This window comes from Ambystoma mexicanum, chromosome 3p (genome assembly GCF_040938575.1).
Source record: "Ambystoma mexicanum isolate Mex_15411 chromosome 3p, UKY_AmexF1_1, whole genome shotgun sequence".
Classification (NCBI taxonomy): domain Eukaryota; kingdom Metazoa; phylum Chordata; class Amphibia; order Caudata; family Ambystomatidae; genus Ambystoma; species Ambystoma mexicanum.
The window spans coordinates 206747617-206761242 of record NC_090925.1 but is presented as its reverse complement, the minus strand read 5'-3'; positions in this window follow the sequence as shown (position 1 = coordinate 206761242).

The following is a 13626-nucleotide window of genomic DNA, read 5'->3' as shown; positions in this document are numbered from 1 at the left end:
GTCCTATACCCCCAAACCGTGCACAAGGGTGCAGAATAGGTGCTATTTGCTCAGGATCTCAAGGTAGTGCTGCAGTAACCAGTTCACTCTTCCAGAGGTGACTGCTGTCCTATACCCCCAAACCGTGCACAAGGGTGCAGAATAGGTGCTATTTGCTCAGGATCTCAAGGCTGTGCTGCAGTGACTAGTTTTCTCTTACAGAGATGACTGCTGTCCTATACCCCCAAACCGTGCAGAATAGGTGCTATTTGCTCAGGATCTCAAGGTTGTGCTGCAGTGACCAGTTCCCTCTTCCAGAGGTGACTGCTGTCCTATACCCCCATACCGTGCACAAGGGTGCAGAATAGGTTCTATTTGCTCAGGTTCTCAGGTCTGTGCTGCAGTGACCGGTTCCCTCTTCCAGAAGTGACTGCTGTCCTATACCCCCAATCCATGCACAAAGGTACAGAATAGGTACTATATGCTCAGGGTCTCAAGGCTGTGTTGCAGTCATCAGTTCCATCTTCCACAGGTGACTGCTGTCCTATACCCCAAACCATGCACATGCGTGCAGAATAGATGTGATTTGCTCGGGGCTCAAAGCTGTGCTGCAGTGACACCGCCCACCTACCAGTGCTGGATGATTCCTCCTCATGAAGATAAGTACTGTTTGCCCAACATCACAAAATCAGCACTGATGCCCAGCACCAGCACGCCATGCTGTTGTAAAATTCAAAATAAAACAATAGGTTTTGTAGTACACAATGGAGGTCTGTTAGTTACTGTACGCCTGCCTAGTTCAACTATTACAGTTGCAGGTTTTTAATATTTTTGGAGGTTTCTCAAATTAAGGGTGCAACACTACAGTTCAAATTGTTTTAATTAACCAGTGCCATATTTCATGATAAACCTTTGCCAAGCATAATCCTAATTATAAATGTTTTTACAGTGATTTTATTATTAATGCTACTTTAAAGTAAGAAATAACCAGTTTATTTTAATATGATTTCCTTGAAGAATTGAACAAATGTTAATAAATCAATGAATATATTCCTGTATTTCTAAATATTGCCAAATAAGGTATAAAGGAAACTACCTATGAGTAAAAATATAACACTCATATCTTCTGGTACCCAGTTCAGACTGTTTTTTTGGATTAATTCAGACACCAAATAATGAATTCCCTTCAAAATCCTGTTAGTCCAAAGTTATGAGTTATGCAAAGAAATGAAGACACACCAGTCACGAGGAACAAATACATAAACAATAGTTTATTATCGGTGAAGCGGACCCAAGTTCGTCAATGCATGTGTACAGGCATAGTGTCACGATGCCTGCCCCCACACATCTGGAGCAGACCCATCTGCCCAGAGTACAGGCACCCAAGAGAACTCAGGGAGGCCCAAGGCATCGCCTAGGGCCTTTATGGACTCAGTCCTGGCGCCGTTGGCGCCAGGCTCATATTGCCTTTTTAAAACTGAGCAGGTTATCCTGCAGAGAAATCTTGTACAGGCCACCGTGAGTCCTTGAAGGGATTACTCCCTTCCAGGGACTATTTTTCTTGGGTGTGGTACTGGAACTATTTTACCTGGGAACTACTTTATGGTGGCTATTTAAACCACGCCCGGAGAATAGCACACGCTTTGCGTTATTCTGCATCTCAGCAGCGTAACGCTCACCGTGCCTGCAGCCCAGCATCCAGTTTACAGCTACATCCGTCTTGTTCTCCGTGAACCGAACCTGTAAAAGAGAAGAAGAAAAGCAAATTAGAACAGGAAACTCACCATTAATCGTCGCTTTCGTCCGGGAGTCGCCGCACCTGTGAGGAAGAGAAAACATCTGTAACCGCGCTGCACTGTCAGCAGGAGCGCCGCGGCATAATCACCAATTCTCCTTCATCCACAACATCCCGCGAGGCACTCTGTTGAAACCGCCGCTCGGACCATCTGCATCTGCAAAAGAAAGAAAGACAACAGGTGAGCTGCGCTCCGCAAAAGACATTCACGTTCATACCGCAAGATATTTACTTGGTACAATATCGCTCGAAGAGTCACAAGTCATCATCCTACGTCCATCATTTCGGAGAAGTGCCACACCTGCAAATTATAGAGAGGACATTTGGTTAATCTCGTAATGAACAATATCGCTTGGTGCAACTGACTCTTACCTTGGCGCTACGTCAATCCATCGGAGACGGAACATTCTCTTTGGACCATACTGCAAGGGGACAAATATATAAAAGGAGCAAGAGTAAACTATAAGACAATCAAACTCTAAAAACATTGCATAATACTTTGGATTGGCATAAAACTTACTTCGGAGTCATCGTTGTCTGAAACTCTGCCATAAACGTACGGATCAGTGAAGTTACCTGATTTCTACGCACCCCTGCACGCCGACGCAGGATGGAGAGCCCATTCTTTCTAACAATAAGGTGAGACATTATAAGGGGAGTACAAGGTGGTTTCGGGGAAGACATAGTTAACCCCTTTTACCACGGTCAGCTAATTGCCCTTTTACTACTTTAGGAAAATCATCCAACGTGCCAGACAGATGAAACTGAGAGGGCAAGTGCAGTCGCTCATCACTACGCTACGAGTCACATTGGCGGAGACCGCTGCAGTCCAGCTTTGTTCGGCGCCCCTGTGGAACCCAGGTGAGCGTAACACATAGAGAAGGAGAGCTCAGACATGGGAAAGTGAGCACACTTTATACATTTAGAATACCATGGTGAATCCATGCTAACCCATCACGTGATGATAGTTCATGACCTACAGATGTGGATATTTTACCATAGCAACATATGCTGGAATACTCTGTCATCTCGCAGACAATTTACTATCTGGGAAGCAGAGCGGAGCCCTTGGGATATCTCACAAGCTCTAGTCAAGGCAACTATCTCTGCGGCCTGGGCAGAGTTGTGTGGAATGCTCTTGCTTTCAATAATATTGTCTAAAGTGGTGATTGCATAGGCAGCAGTGGACATGCCATCAGGCAGTTTGAAACAAGAGCCATCACAGAATAGCTCTCCATCGGGAGATGTCAATGGTATATCGTTCAAATCAATTCTGCCTTTAGTATCATGTTCAGTGACATACAGGCAGTCATGGGATGCATTCTTAGTGCAATCCATGTTCAGAGGAGGCAATAGTTCAGCCGGATTCAAAGAACAGCATCTCTTAACTTTGATGTGAGGTGCAAATAGAATCAACTCATACCTAGTGAGTCGGGAAGATTTGAGATGCAGAGTCTCTGTTCTATTTAATACAACATCTACTGAGTGAGTTACCATCATGGTTAAGGAGTGACCCAAAACCATACCCTCACTTTGTTTCACTGAGGTGGCAGCAGCAGCTGCAGCTGCAGCTGCAGCCCTGAGACATTTCGGCAAAGCGCATGCAACAGGCTCTAACGTGGAGGAAAAATAACTGCATGGTCGGCTTCTTCCCCCATGTTCCTGTGTCAAAACAGCCAAAGCACATCCATTCTGTTCATGTACAAACAAAACACTCTTTTTTATAGTTTGGTGTGCCCAAAACTGGCACCGAACATAATGCCGTTTTGAGCAGATCAAAAGCTTCCTGACAATCCGTATCCCAATTTAGTGGTAAGGCTACATCCTTCCTTGTTCATGCTAACATCGGCTTAATCTAAAGTGAGAAATTCAGAACCCATTGCCTACAATATGTAGCCATGCCGATAGAGGCACTAACTTCTTTCTGCGTATTTGGAACAGTCATGCCAGAGATGCTTGTTATGCGTTCAGGTGCTAGGCGCCTACCCTTCTTCGACAGGAGATAGCCTACATAGGCAACCTCATGTTGACAATATTAGAATTGTTTCAAAGATGCTTTATGGCCATGCTCAGCTAGATGCTTCAATAATAAAAGAGTGCCCTCCTTGCAAGCGTATTCGGAATTGGCAGCAATAAGTAGGTCATCTATGTACTGTATAAATGTGCAAGTGGAAGGCAATTCAAGCATTTCGAGTTGTTCCTTAAGGGCTCTGCTGTAAATGCTAGGACTCTCAGTGTACCCTTGTGGGATGCGTGCGAATGTGAAAAAACGTCCTCCTAGAGAAAACGCAAACAAGTATCTACTGTCCGGGTGTATGGATATGCTAAAGAATGCATTCTTCAAGTCGATGACGCAAATGTGTGTAGCCGTAGCAGGATTCATAGTTGGGATAGTGGTGATGTCAGGGACAATGGGAAACTGAGGTGCTACTATTTTGTTAATCGCGCAAAGATCAATAACAAAATGGTAGGGTAAAGCATTATCACCTTTCTTTTTTTTTTATATATGTTTATTTTAAACCAAGGCAGATTGACAACAGTACAGTATACATAAAGCATGTAAAGCAAATCCATAACTCCCCTCCAATTCCTCAACCGCCTCCCCCATGGTTCTTGGTCCAGGGATGCCTCCACCCCTTTCAAGGAGGATTGTAGGCTCTCATGGCCCACCGGATATTGGTAGGCTTGTGAGTTAATGTGGGAAATCTCTGGTCATACTCCAGAACTGGGGCCCAAATGTTCTGAAAGCGGTGGAGGGTTCCGGCCCTTGCAGCTGTTACTTTTTCTGCGATCAATATGTCCCATATTTTCCCCCACCATTGGGATATATGAGGGCCATCCGGGGCTTTCCAGAAGCGGGCAATCACTATCTTCCCCACCAGAAGGCATTGAGTCAGCAATTTCGCTCTGTTCCCAGAGCATGGGTAGATCTCGGGAACCGGGGCCCCCAAGAGGACGGGCTTAGGCTCCAGAGGGAGGGCTGTCTGAGTAATCTGTTCAATGGCAGCCAGACATAGTTTCCAGAATTGTTCGATCTTTGGGCATGTCCACCACATGTGGAAAAAGGAGCCCGGTCGGCCACATCCTCTCCAGCAAGCATAGTCGAAGGACTGGTTCATGTGGTGGAGCCTGAGGGGAGAGTAGTACCAGCGCAGGAGGATTTTGTATGCACATTCCCTGTTGGTGACGCAGGTGGAAGAAGTGTGCGTTCGAGTCCAAATGTCTACCCAGGCTTGGTCCTCTACCGGGTGTCCCAAGTCGGCCTCCCACTGGGCCATACATCGGGTCTTCGAGGCCAGAAAGTCCCCAAGAAAACGTCTGTACAGGGTGGAGATCCTGCCCCGGTCTGGAAGATCCCTGAGAGTTAGTTCCAGGGGGGTGAGAGGGCACGTGGCTGCATGGAGAGTTTGGGGCTGGGAGCACCAATGGCGTAGCTGAATGTACGTGAATCTGTCTCTTTCTTGGAGTTGGAACCTCTCCTTACACTGTTCAAAGGTGCAAGGTAGGTCTCCTTCGTATAGCTGGTTCAGGGTTTCGAGGCCTCCTGCTATCCAGTTTTGGAAATTTTGCGGGGTCCCCCCGGGCGAGAAAGTCGGGTTTGAAAGATTGGGGATAGGGGGCTCATTCCTCTCAGGATTCCTTTATGTTTCAGCGCCCAATCCCAGGAGTTCAGGGTGTGCTTAGTTGCCAGCAGGAGTCCATCCCATCGTTCTCTGAGGGAATGCGAGATGTGCGGAAGAAATCGCAGGGGGAGCGGGAGCCGTGATTGTTCTAATTCCACCCATCTGAGGCAGTCAGTGGGTATTTGCCATGCACAGACGTGTGCTAGTTGTGCTGCCACTCTTTAGGACTGCAGGTCGGGAACCCCCAGACCGCCCAGTCTCGCGTTGCCTAGCATTGACTTGTGGGGGATCCTGGGCTTCTTACCTCTCCAGATAAACCGCAGAATTTTCTTCTGTAGGTCGCGAAGGGCAGGTGCTGGGATTGCAACCGGAAGGGAGGAGCAGGCATAGAGGAATCTTGGGAGTAAGTTCATTTTACAAGCCGTTATGAGCCCCATCAGTGAGATTTCTTGAGTTGCACAGCTTTTCAGGTCACCTTCCAGTTCCCCGAAGAGCTGGGGGAAGTTGACCCGATATTTGTCTTTCAGGTTCGCGGGTACCTGGACCCCTAGATAGGGTATGGCCTTCTCCTTCCATGTTATTGGACACATCAGGACTAGTGCTTGTTGTTCCTCCGAAGAGAGGCCCACACCTTTATTGAAGTTGATGGAGAAGCCGGTGACCTCCCCATAGCTGGTTATTTCAGATAGGGCGTATGGTAGTGAGGAGCGAGCCTCTGGAATCATGAGCAACACGTCATCAGCGTATAGGGTGATTTTATGCTGGGATGGGCCGACCTGGGGGCCCTTAATGTGGCTATTCAGTCCGATCCTCTGAGCGAAGGGTTCCATGATAAGTGCGAACAGTAAGGGAGACAACGGGCAGCCCTGTCTGGTTCCGCAGGTTAGGGTGATCGGGGCAGTGAGAGAGCCATTGATTCTGAGAAATGTTTTTGGCGATTTGTAGTTAGCCAGGGCCATTGCCCGGAACGCCGGGCCAAACCCGAAGGCCTCCAGGGTAAGGCTCATGAAGGACCAATCCACCCTATCAAATGCTTTGGTGGCGTCCAGGGCCATCAACACCAGCCCCCGAGAGCTTCGATAGGTTAGGTCCACCAGGTTCAGGGCACGGCAGACGTTATCTCCTGCCGATCTGTACAAAACAAAGCCTGCTTGATCGGGGCGGATTATATCCGGTAGTATGCGTGAAAGGCAATTAGCAAGAATTTTGCAGTACAGATTAGCGTCGATATTCAGCAGGGCTATTGGTCTGTAGGAGGCCGGGTCCCTCTGGTTTTTCCCTGGTTTGGGTAAGAGAACGGTGGTGGATTTCTGCATTGAGGGAGTCACTGCCCCGCCTTCCCGAAGGAATTAAAGAGGGCCACCAGGGGGGAACCAGTTGAGGTTTGAAAATTTTGTAGAACCTGGAGGAGACTACGCCATGGCCTGGAGCTCAATATTTTAGAGACTTAATGGCTTCCTCAATCTCCTCACCAGTGATCGGGGCCTCCAGGCTCTCCTTAGCTCAATCATGTAGTCGGGAGAGGGCGGCTCCATGCAGGTATTGTGCTTGCTTGGTTTGGTCTCGTGCTCGGATCTCCATAATTACTGGGGCGTGATCAGACAGGATTTGCGGGCTGATAAATATTTCATTGGTGTAGGGAAGCAGCTGAGAGGATGTCAAGAGGAGGTCAATCCTTGAGAAGGTTCGGTGAACATAGGAGTAGTCCCTCTCAGAGGGATGGAGCACCCGCCATGAGTCCACCACATCCAGGGATCTGAACAGGCGTAGGAGGCTGAGCGCCTGAGTGAAGTCTCCGGGGGTGGGAGGGTGAGATCTGTCTGTCCTGGGGTCTGGTACTCCATTGAAGTCTCCTCCAATTATGACCTGGCCCTCTATAAAGGGGGAAAGGGAGGAGCCCAGAGCATCATAGAACGCTGACTGCCCGGAGTTGGGGGCATATACTGACGCAAAAGTGTACAGGTCTCCCAATAATAAGCATTTGACTGCCACAAATCGTACTTCGGGCATGTTTTTGTTTCCAGGACTTGAGGGTTCAGGTCCTTCCTGAAGAGGATTACTGTGCCTCCTTTCTTGGAGCCTCCCGAAGCATGGAATTGGAGAGGGGAGAGTCTGGAGCGGAGGCGCCCAAAATCTGCTGGTAGCAGATGAGTTTCCTGGAGCAAGGCCACTGCTACATCTTCATCTTGGAGCTTTTGTAAGATCAACTTGTGTTTGGCGGGGAAATTCAGTCCATTGACGTTGAGGGAGAGACATTTTAAGGTTCGATGCTCCTGAGCTGGGTCCGTCCTCGCTGCCGCGTCTGGGGGGGAGAGGTCGGGAAGGTGTGAGTTAACTGCCATCTCGAGGGGGTATCAGGAACATGACACCCTGCTCTTGGGATTTTAACATATGCCCCCAATAGGGGGCCGTAACTTCAACTGGTAGGGGGGCCGACATTGTAGGTTCGGCCCTTCCCTTGGCCAACTGGGCCAAACGTGTGTTTCTTTCCGAGGTCGTTGTGGTGGAATGAACCTTGGAAACATGCATGAACCGTGGAAGCCTGATGCATATTTTCTATGTGTCGTTCATCTGCCTCTTTGCCGCTTCATCGCCTTGATGAGGGATTTCCAGGAGCGCCGCTGTGGGGTTATTTGCCCCTTCTGTTTTTGTGGACTTTAGACCAGGAGCCCTGTCTTGGTTTCGGTGAGGAGGGGTTGAGTATCTCTGCCGCTTTTTCAGGACTTGCATTCCGGGGATCTTCAGAGGGGCCCTGAGTGCATGATCTTTTCTGCATCTTCCAAGTGACTGAATCCCAGAGGGGAGACTTTATAGACGAATTGCAGCGCCGTCGGGAATAACCATCTGTAGCGGATATGCTGGTCCTGCAGGAATAGAGTCAGGGGACGAAGAGCTCTTCTTCTCTGTAGTGTGAGGAGGGAGAGCTCTTGGTATATCTGAAGAGGGGAACCCTGAAAGGTGAGTTCATCACAAGTCCGCCCTATGGCTGAGATTGCTTCCTTCGTGGTGTAGAAATGGACCGGTCTTATGACATCTAGGGGAGGTCTGAGGCCACCCCTCGGTGGGGGCGTAATCTGTGGGTGCAATCTAGTAGCAGCAGGTGTTTGTCTGCCTGTGGCAGTAGTGACTGGAAAAAATCTCCCACGTATTCCTCCAAGTCTTTGTCTAGTACTGATGTTGGAATGCCTCGAATACGAAGATTGTTTTGTTGCGCTCTGTTTTCCAAGTCCTCTTATTTGTATTCAAGGATCTCGCACTGGTCTTGGAGCGCCCTGATTGAGCGTTGAACCTCTCCCAGGGTTGTAGAGTGCTCGAGGGAACGATCTTCTACCTCCTTAAGCCTTTGGTCTGTGTGTTCAAGCTTCATTGTGAGTTCTGTCATACAAGACCTGGATTCAGTTTTAATGTCCGACATGAATGCTTGTATGTCTTCTTTAGTCGCTAGGGCTCCTCTGTCCTCCCCGGGTTTTGGGTGTGTGAGTTTAGCTGATCCATTTTCTTCCCCTTATCTGATGAGAGAAGCATTGCTGCTATGTCTGGGTTTTTGGTAGTTTTAGATTGTCTAGACATCGCAGCGAGTTATGAAAGCAAGGGGGGTGCTGGGTTCCCCTGAACAAGGGGGGTGTAATTGCGGAGAGCAGTCCAACTTCACTTGTGTTATGTCCAGCTAAGTGAGTGGGGAGCGGGGAAGGATCCCCAGCCACTGTTCTCTGGTCCAAGAAGGATAATTGGGTGCAAGTGCGTAGTAGTTTGCGGGAGAGGCGGTGGACTGGCTGGGTCACCCAGGCCCCCAAGCTTAGGTGGTTTTTCCAGTTTTCAGGTGTTTAGGCCAACTGTATCTGAGCGGTTCTGAGGTGGGCCGGGGCGCCCCAGGAAATGGAAGTGTGTTCTGCTCCTGTGGGTGGGGGGGGGTCGATGAGGAGCTGGATGCGGTGTGGGTGGTCCATGGAGGTTGCTGACAGACCTGCCCCTCGTGCAGTGAAGAGGGGTAGTGTCGGCGAAGTCCGAACTCTGAGTAATATGAAGGGGGGCCTGCAGGTGAGTGGTCCGGAGTGCCCCTGGATCTGCGGTGGGCTCCGGTGCAGCTTGGGGTCCAGTTTAAAGAAATAATATATTGTGCATCCGGAGGGGCCCCCAGGGAGCACTTGATGTGCTGTGGATGATGGAGCTTCCCAGCAGGGGAAGCCCTGCAGCCCAATGGAGTCTGCTGCTCTCTCGGAGGAGAAGGGAGCCCCGAACGCCTTAGCGCCCAGGAGAAGGTCCAGCAAGTCTTTGATGCCACTCAGGACCGGGCCGGGATCCCGCGTTGAGAACCCGGGGTCCGGGGCCTGCTCCATGCCTCAGAAGCGGACGGTGGAGCCCGGGGATGTCGCGCTCCTCCCCCGGCCACCTTACCAAAGCACAGGCAGGCGAGGCCGAGAGCAGCCCAGTCCGCGCCATGTAGAGCCTCTTCAATATGCTCGTGGGCCGGGTGCGCTGGGTCCCGGGCTTGCCCCTCCAGTCCCCAGGCCGAGCCCCCCAGGGGGGGTTGTCCCTCAGGGCTCAGTTGCTGGGCTGGATCCGCTTAAGACAGGCGGGCCCAGTCCTCGATCTCACTGGCGGTGATTCAGTGCGCTGCTTCTTCTCCGCCCGCCATTTTGGAATGATGCGGCAGCGGAGCCGCCGAGTTCGTTGCCCTCGTACAGTGGCATCGTGGGTTGTGTGCAATCGGTTTTGCGGCTGCTGGGGCTCCAGAGTCTCCCACACCTCTCCAGGTGTCCCGCTATATCGGAGGCCCGATAGAATGCATTAGTTGTATGCGGAGCATCGAGTCTTCCACGGAGGCCATTAAGAGAGCGTCCGCATTGCCAGCGCTCTTGGCCACGCCCCCATTATCACCTTTCTTATAAACAGGCAAAACCGGGCTATTACATGTACTACCAGAAATCTTTCAGATAACACCTTGATGCATTAAATCAGAGACAATACTTTTAAGTGCTTGTTCACCTTCAACAGATATTTTATACTGTGGGGTGTGTGGTAACGTAATACCGGATTTCAATACTATTTGTACAGGTTCAACATTCAGTATCCCTACATCGTTGTCGTTCACTGGCCATAAATGTGTAAGCACTTGTTGTAGTTCACTCGGTAAAGGCAAAGTCATAAATTGCGTGGTGGAATTCAGCTGGGGTGAAAGTCAAATACACTCCATCTGGCGAGCAGTAAATCACTGCATTCAATTTCTTCAGCATATTAAATCCCAGTAGATTTTCACCACAATTTGTAGTCAATAAAAATGGACACGAGTCAGTGAATGGACCCAAAGCTATTTGCACCGGATTAGAAACCGGACTTACGACTGGAGTGCCAGAAAACCCTACGGAAATATTATTCTGCCCTGACAGTGGGATATCTGGAACCTGCAGATGGTCAATGGAGCACTTCTGTGCTCTGGTGTCTACTAGAAAAACATGTGCCCTATTCCCGACTTTCATTTCTATGTAGGGTCCTTTTTGATCTACGGGAATAGGAAGAGGTTCCACACTCTGCTTTGGGCTATCCTAGCGAAATAAAACATTGTCAGGTGTGAAATCTTCAGTGAAATAATTGGTGTCAAAAGTGCTTGTTTTCTCGGTATTCTGTTGCTGAACTCTCTGATTACCTGCATTATTATCCTGTGGTTGGTTCTGTTGATTCTGAGCAAACTGATTCCTATTTGGAACAGGCATGCCGTTGCGTGCTCTCGATCTTCTACCAATCATACCATTTGCTGCTCTCTGCTAGAGGGTCGGACATTGTGCCCTCCAGTGACCCTCTTGCCTACAATAGGCACATTGATTCATATGAACAGGTTTACGGTACGAACTGGCCTCTTGGCTGTGCATTCCCACCCCGTGCTCCTCTCGCGATTTGTTGTAAAAGTACCCTAGTTTTCAAATCTCCCTTTTTCTTCTCTTTGTTCTCTTTTTCATTGTTTACTCTATTCTCGTAATACTGAGCCATATGTAAAACCTCAGATTGCGACTTAGCCTGCTATGCACTTTCAGAGGCAGTGATCGGCGACTGAATGTCTGGCAATAACTCTCGTACAAACTTGTCAACAAACAATCTCTTCCCAGGTTCCGTGCTTAAATCTTGGCCACTGAAATGTGAAAATACTTGTTCAAACCTGTTGAAAAAATGTGGTTGCTCCTTCTGTCTTCCGTTGCATACACGCGGTTAATTTATCCCAAATAATTCTCTTTTCAGGCACTAAAGTTTTAAACTTAATCACTATGTCGTTCGTAACATTAATATGTTATGAGGCAGTTTTTCTCCAGCTTTCCTAGACCTATCCTCTAGTTCTAATGCAACCCAAGTATCTCCCATTGCAGCTTGATCATCTACGGTCCTAATCTGCTTCCATAAGTCTGCTGGTAAAATCACAGGGAATAATAAGTCGATGTCACCTAAAGTGAAAACCGACAAATTCAGGACTGATTCTATTTCTTTATATAATCCTGTAGGATTCTTTCTAATGTCTGGAATAGATTGTTTAAGAGTGTTTACTTCCTGTCGTGAGAATGGAACATGAACAAACTGTGAAATATAATGAGCTGGAATAGTCGTAGCAGGTGCCCCATTCACACCAGGCACAAGAGGTGGAGGAACCTCCCTCATAGGCAATTGTACAGTGGGAAATTCTGAACGTTTATGAAGCAGTAAGGCTAAGTGGAGCGAGAATGAAGTTAGTGCAGTGTTAGTAGAAAATGTGCGTTTCTAAATTACCATAATATCAGCAGGACAACACAATTTCTTCTTCAAACATTCATCCTGCAAATATTCTACCATTACTTGTAACACCTTTCTCTGCATAGGCGTAGAATATTGACTAAACATATCATGCACTTCGATAGGCAAATAGAGGCATCTGAGATCCATCTAAGAGCGTCTCTCGTGCATATGCGCATTTCTTCACTAACTGTTTTCGATGGCGGCAAAAAGGTTTTCTGTACATACCATGTTCGTTGCGTACCTTCATCTAATGCTATTTGATGCAAATGATCAAGATCATGTTTAAAGAAAAATAATTTTGATAAATGATTAGGCACTTTCAGTGCAGTATCTCTAGTGCAGGACGCGAAATTCAAATCCCGCAATTCCTGTGGTGTAGCTGAATCAGTTAAATGACCCAAAATCTCGGCTAAATATAAACCCATCTGTTCTATCAATATTTTCTGTTCGGGAATACCCCCATCATCTTGTAGAGAAGCCAGAGTGGCTGTTTCGTCACCCCCTCGATATTTTGTTCTGCCCAATCCCGCAATTCCCTCTTATGTGCTGGCTGTATTGTGCTACATGTTACATTTCCTCAATTGCTAGCGGTATCGTCATGTGTCAGAAGTGGAGTAGCAGAAGTAGTCGGTAACGAAAGTAAGAGTAAATCGTGTGCACTAGAAGGCAAAGGAAAATCATCAGAACGTGTGTCAGGTGCAGGTACTGGTTGTGCTTGTGGTGCTTGTGGCGGTACATATGGAGGAGGTGCGGTAGGAGATGCTCTCCTTTCATTCAGTAGTTTATTTATCAATTCATCGGATGCATGCAAATCTTTTGAAGGGTATGTTTTCTGCACATCCAATTGGAACCCCCTATCCATACTGTTAATAGCTTCTTCTTCCTTTTGTTGGTCATGCGCTATGGCTCTACCAGCCTGTGTAAGATGTTTACGTGTGTGTTTCTCTGTGCTTCTGAGGCATTGGGTGGCTTACTTCCACCAATCCCTAACGGCGTCAAATGCAGCAGGTCTTGCTTTCTTGCGTAAAAATACAGTCTCCAAATCCCCAATTCTCGCCGTCTCAAAACTCCCTAATTCTGGCCAATGAAGCTCTGGTTCATGTCTGGTTTGACAATGCCAAATACTATTGAACACTATAGCTCCTAAACCAAATTTTGGATACATATCATATGCCGGCGACTGTGCGGGTGGCGCTGGTTGACTATGTTCCAAACCATTCAGTTGTCTTTTCTGCAACAAAGTGTTGCCCAACAAGAGGATAACTTACTAAAACCTGGCATGTCTGAAAAAAACAGTTCTACCAGGCCAATATTGTATGCACGTACGATATCTCTAAACAAAACGAATTTAAGGCACTGTCAGTTTGAAACAGATTCACCTGATTCCAATCAAAGAGGGATCCCCCATCAAATCAAACCCTCGCCGTGGCTGGCCGTCTTCCCAAAAAGCCTCTAGTCGAGGAATCTTGCCGT